This window comes from Eurytemora carolleeae, unplaced genomic scaffold, assembly GCF_000591075.1.
Source record: "Eurytemora carolleeae unplaced genomic scaffold, Eaff_2.0 scaffold2152, whole genome shotgun sequence".
NCBI classification, from domain to species: domain Eukaryota; kingdom Metazoa; phylum Arthropoda; class Copepoda; order Calanoida; family Temoridae; genus Eurytemora; species Eurytemora carolleeae.
In genome coordinates, this window is record NW_019398206.1 from 1,918 (window position 1) to 8,134 (window position 6,217).

Sequence of the window (6,217 nt, forward strand, 5' to 3'; positions counted from 1 at the left end):
TATATACTATTGCGGTACAGTGTACCCCCCGCCATCGCATTTACGACGGCGGAAAACCAACTCTGGCGAAGATTTAATGTTAGCTGGGTATTTTCGCCGTTTTCAAAATATTCATAATTTAGGGATAATTTATTAAAAAAAATTCTTATTTTTTTATTACATTTTAATATTTACACTGTGAACCAGGTATAATCTCAATAGATCTATACCTACCCAACAAGACAAATAACGTTCTGAGAGCGTTAGATAAGGTTTCTTTTAGGACTCATTAATGTTAATTAATGTCACTATTTAACGTTCCAGGTACGTAAAAAGGTACCCACTTTTACGTTATGTAACGTAAAAAAGGGTACGTCATGTAACGTTATCTGACGTTCATGAACCAAACTTTTACGTTCAGAAACCCCAAATATGGGCACAGTTTCCACGGAAGTTATGTTAAGTAACGTTATTTAACGTAACAATGCACGTATTGTTGCGTACATGAACCTAACTTTTACGTCAATGAACCCTTAGCATTTAAGCAGCTTTCACAAAAGAAACCCCAAATATGGGCACAGCTTTCACGGAAGTTACGTTAAGTAACCTTAATTAACGTAACACAAAGTATGGTTCCGTGCATGAACCAAACTATACGTTACTGAACCCTAAATATGGAAGCAGCTTTCACAAAAGTTAGGTTGAGTAATGTTATTTATATCTATATCTATACCCTAAACCAGGTATAATCTCAATAGACCTATACCCTAAACTAGGTACAATCTCATTAGAACTATACCCTAAACCAAGTATAATCTCAATAGAACTATACCCTAAACCAGGTATAATCTCCAAAGATCTATACCCTAAACCAGGTATAATCTCAATAGATCTATGCCCTAAACCAGATATAATCTCAATAGATCTATACCTTAAACTAGGTACAATCTCATTAGAACTATACCCTAAACCATGTATAATCTCAATAGACCTATACCCTAAACTAGGTACAATCTCATTAGAACTAAACCCAAAACCAAGTATAATCTCAATAGAACTATACCCTAAACCAGGTATAATCTCAATAGATTTATACCTAAACCAGGTATAATCTCAATAGATCTATACCCTAAACCAGGTATAATCTCAATAGAAATATACCTAAACTAGGTATAATCTCAATAGAACTATACCCTAAACTATGTATAATCTCAACCCGAATATTCAATGAGAAGCAATTACTCTAAACTGTAATCAACATGGATTTCTGATTCTAACTAACTATATTAAGAGCTCACATCATCCAGACAGAACAAACACTAGGCTGTGAGAATATCAGAAATATGAAGACAACATTTAAAAGATTATTTTCTTTATTGTTCCTGCGAGGTGGGGGTAAGCATTACAGTGAAACTATGCGAGGTGGGGAAACCAATTTTATTATAAGCCACTTAAAAAATTTTAAATTTAAAAAATCAAATTTTTTTTTAAATTTTGAAAATCCGCGAACTCGTTATGTTTTGTTTTACAATGTACACAAAGAGAACATGTTCACAATTAAAATAGAAGATGGGCGCGAAGCGCCCTAAAAGCCTAGGATATATATAATCACAAAGAATAACAAGAAACTAATTGCATATTAAATGTTAAAATTAAATTGTACAACTATACTGATGGTAATAGTAAACAAAACAGAATTTTGTAAACATTTACGTTATAAAATGACACAAATTTGTATTGCAAGGGGTACTAATGTATCTTAATTGTACAAATATGTATCCTCTTGGCTTCAATGGACTTATAGAATGTCCTCTTCTGAATATATTCGAGTCTGGTTTTTGTCCAGTCTGTATTATGTGAGCTTTATTGTAAACCCACCACAGTTTTGTATATAGAATTGTAAAGTAGTTTGTTCAACCCAGATGTTATTATCATCAGTTAGTTCATGGCGTAAGTTTCCATGGAGTATTGGGCAAACAAACAACAATCTGATTAAAACCTGTTATCTTGTTTCCACGTCCATGGAAGGGAAATATTCAGGAGGAAATTTCCATGTACTCAATAAACAACAATGGATTCGAACCTACTGTCTTGTAACTATGGCAAGTTAGAATAACGAGACTTTTGTCGGCAGAGAAAGCAAAATGAACAACCATTTTATGCCCCGAGTAAGGGGCAGTCTTGATGAAGCAGTGAACCAGAAGGGTTGATAGGATCGCCAGGTGGCAGCTTATCATCATCTATGATTCAAGGATTAACTTTTGTTGATCTGGCAGTTTGTATTTAATATAATAATGTAAAATAAATGTCTGTGCAAAGTTTGTGTATTAATCGATCCAATCTGGCATGTTATATTGAGTTTCTCTTTTTAAAGTTTCCTTCATTGAGTTGTTTATATGTGAGTTTCTCACCAAGTCTATAATATGTTACAAGTTAAAGGTAATGGACGTAATTATAACTCCTAGTCTTTATCTATTTATGGTTTAATAGGCGTATACAAAACCTTTAGCCTATGTTATCTATATCAAATGGTTTAAGGCAAATCATGTTACGTCTTACAGACAATCAGACACATTAGTAATTAAAAATACACAATCACATGATCAAACCAAATATGATATGCATTCAAATGAACCAGTTCAAATGAACCAGTAGATTTTATGTACTGATTATCAATAATAACATATAGCAAATGTTATGAAACATTGTATAACCCAATATTTATTGAAATCATACTGATGTCTCCTTTACCCAAGATAGACTGGGGGTGGGCGTGTGGGCGTGTGGATGGTTCCAGAGGCCTAGAAGAAACATATCCATTTTTTAAGAAAACAGATTTTTCATTCAAAAAAACATTTTCTTACATTGGTCTTAACACTATTTAGCCTAAATTTAAAACCTTAAAAAAGCTCTTTTTAAAAAATTCTTGTTTTCATTTTTATTTGTTGTGCTTTTTGAACATTTTTTTTTATTTATTTTGACGATAATTATTATAAGAACTGATGAGGGTCAACCCCAGGGGGGATGATAGTTAACTACCTGGGCCGCTGTCCAGCCTGAGTGTACACCTAGGACAGTTTACTGATAAGGGATATTAAGAGATTATATCATACAGTACACATATCAAATATGCAGTACACTTTCGGAGTACAAGTGTATGGGGAGGTTTTGTATCTTAAATTTTACTCAGAGCCCGAAATTTAAAAGAGTATCGTTGAATGAAACTCCCGAGTTTCCATTTTGGGGTCTTAACATTTAAGTAGATTTTAATTTAAGAGATTCGAAAAAAAGGAGCATATGAAGAAACTTAATAATATAATAATTCATAACAAAAATATTAATATCTACAAAACTACCTAACCCCATTCATGAAACCCGGGTTTCAAAACTGGTTTTTATAACGATACCCTGTCTTAAATTTTGGGCTCAGTTTTCTCAGAATCGTATACTAACCATGAAATATTGCTTTGTTAAAGACTGCAATTGTACCTCATCCTGTGAAAATATCATCCTGCACACGATAAAAGAGCAGTGGATTTCAATAGTCAAATGGAAAACTGATATGCAGTCGGCATTTTGAAAATAAATGCTATAGAAGTCTCTATGGTAAAAAGTTGTGGAACAATGCCGTACTCGCTGTACCCATAGATTTGGCTCTAACTACAGATTTTCATGTCCAAGTGATAAAGAAAGACCATAATTATTCACTGCCTTATTCTCAAGAAACTATTCAACTTCTCCAAGATAGTGCTGAAATGGGAATGAAATACAGAGAGAGATGTTACAACCTTCAAAACCGTAAAAAAAACTTGAAAAAACTGTGGAAGATCTCCAGGATACACTTAAAACTGTGTGCCAAAAATATTCCATCCAAGAGAGTACCATGGAGCTAATAATGGCTTCTGCTTTTCAAATTCCTGGCGAGATTATTCAGAGAATTGGGAAAAAACGTGTCATCTGTAAAATCCATTACAGAATCGTACCACCCGGCTCTAAGAACATTTGCATTAACTCTACACCTTTACTCGGCGCAAGCCTACACCCTACAGGTTAGTTAAGCACAGTTTAAGTTCCATAAAAATCATGTTGTATGAGCCCCCCTCATTCAACATGATTTTCATCCAACTTTTTTAACATCCAAGATTTATTGGCAACAAACTTTCGGATAAAATCCGCGAACTTTTTTTTGTTTGTTTGCTCACTGTATACAAAGAGAAAATGTTCGTAATCAAGGGCGTATACAGGGGGGACGCCCCCCCCCCCTAGAACTTAGAGCTGTAACAATTTTAAAACTAAAACTTAAGAGTGAAGAGTATTAAAACCATTAATTTGCTTTTTTTTCTGCTTGTTTTGTTTGATTGAGAGATAACGTAGTTCTTGTATGGTCTTTGGACTGTAAAGTATCCAAAAAGTCAAATGTTTTGAATTTACGGTTTAAATTTTGCCCCCCCCCCCACATTTACGCCCCTGTTCGCAATTGAAATATAAGATTAGTCTAGTAATCGTTAAAATAGTTTGATATTTGATAGATCTTTTAATTTTAGGTTTGTTCGGAACTGTTTGGAAGATTGTTTGCCACATGAGATCAAGAAATATTTAGACCAGGAACGGCAATATCTAATGCGTCAAATTTGTGTACTGCAGTGGGAGGTGATCAAAACAAAGAATTCAGGGGCAAAACATCAATCATGAGGGGGGGGGGGCTTAAATAAATATATTGCTGTCGTAGACATGAATACTGATTATAAAACGCAAAAATATTTGTTACTTGAGAGTATATGCTTTAAAGACAGGAGAGGGAAATAATAATATCCAAGATTATATTCAAATTGTAAAATTCGGATGTTTTAATAAAAGCAAAACCTATTCCTCACTCCATTGGAATCAATGCAAAGAGCAATTGTAGACATATTTCAACACGTAACAGGACTGCACAGTGCACACATAATTGTGTCCCTAATATATAAAGATGCATGCCTGATTTACAATGGTACCTTTAAAAAAATTTTGGGAAATGCCCATTGAATATTAGTCATTAAGAAATAAAACCTTCTAACATAAAATTTGAGAAAAATGTTATCCATATCATAATTTATTTATTCTTGTACACTTTTTAACATTCTATTTTAAAACAAGAAGACCTTCAAGCTTTTTAACTACACCATAAATCTAAAACATAAATTGAGCAGTCTGTTTTAGTGTTCTGACATTATTTTTACTTTTTTCCTTAAAGATTACATTGAGTTTTTTCAGTAAACTGAAAAATCTAACATTTACAAAAAGTTTAATAATTTCCCGAGGCCATCGATTGCTTGTTGCAGCAATAGCTGAAATTGTTTTTTCGATTGGATCTCGACCTCTATCCAGTGACTCTCCATGTATTTTTTGAAATATTTTCTCAACTTCTTCCAAAAGGTCTTTAGGTGGATAAACCAGGGATCCTCTTGATTTTAAGTCTATCCAATCACAGTTTGTTTTATCCTCACTGCCTCTGACAAGGCCTGGAACTTTTGTGCTGAGTTTTTTGGCAATAAATCCACATACATATATAAGTGCCTGTTTAGAGGACTTTATTTGTGCTGAATTGTCCGCACTCATATGTTCCTGAAAACAGATAAAGTTAGCGGTTTAGGGAATAAGACTAAGAATGAGTTGCATTTTATGTTTGATAACTCTCTTTAGGATTAGAAGTAACAACTATGAAAATAGGTATTTTTAGAAAAAATTTTCACCGCAGATATATAAATTTGATTTTTATATAATTAAAAATACCCCATATTCTTCTCCTTCTTCTTCTTCTTCTATCAATCTGGTCCTGGAATAAAGAAACTATTGAATTAAAGTCAATTAAATATTGTATGTTAGAATATACATATTGAACAAAAAAATAGTTATTATTTTTGCAACATGATCATTGAAGTCTGGAATTGACGAGTGGAGAGAAGCTGCCAGGTTTGATGAGATGAGTTCGTCAGGTTCTTTTTCATCATCCTACAGAGAACAATTTTGATAAAATTAAAATGTAACCAAAATTAGAGTCACGGAAGTTCGTAGTAAGATTTTGACTCCACTGGACACCACCGGAGGGAATTCTTTTTCACTGGAGGGGTTTGAAAAAATGCTTTTAATAATTTAAAACTTTACGCAGGGTGATTTATATTCCACTGGAGGGATTCAGATGTCCTTCCTGTGGGGTTATAATTCCACTGGAGGGATTCAGTTATCCTTCCTAGGGGTT

General features: G+C 33.5%; 1 long non-coding RNA gene across 1 annotated transcript in view; it reads right to left on the minus strand.

Annotated features, from left to right (window-relative positions):
* Positions 1–5,432: 5,432 nt before the first annotated feature.
* LOC111717015 (uncharacterized) overlaps positions 5,433–6,217 on the minus strand; it is a 5,021-nt gene continuing 4,236 nt past the window's right edge. Inside the window, exon 2 of the long non-coding RNA XR_002768646.1 lies at positions 5,433–5,583. This is a non-coding gene — a long non-coding RNA (uncharacterized LOC111717015). The remainder of the gene's footprint in view (positions 5,584–6,217) is intronic.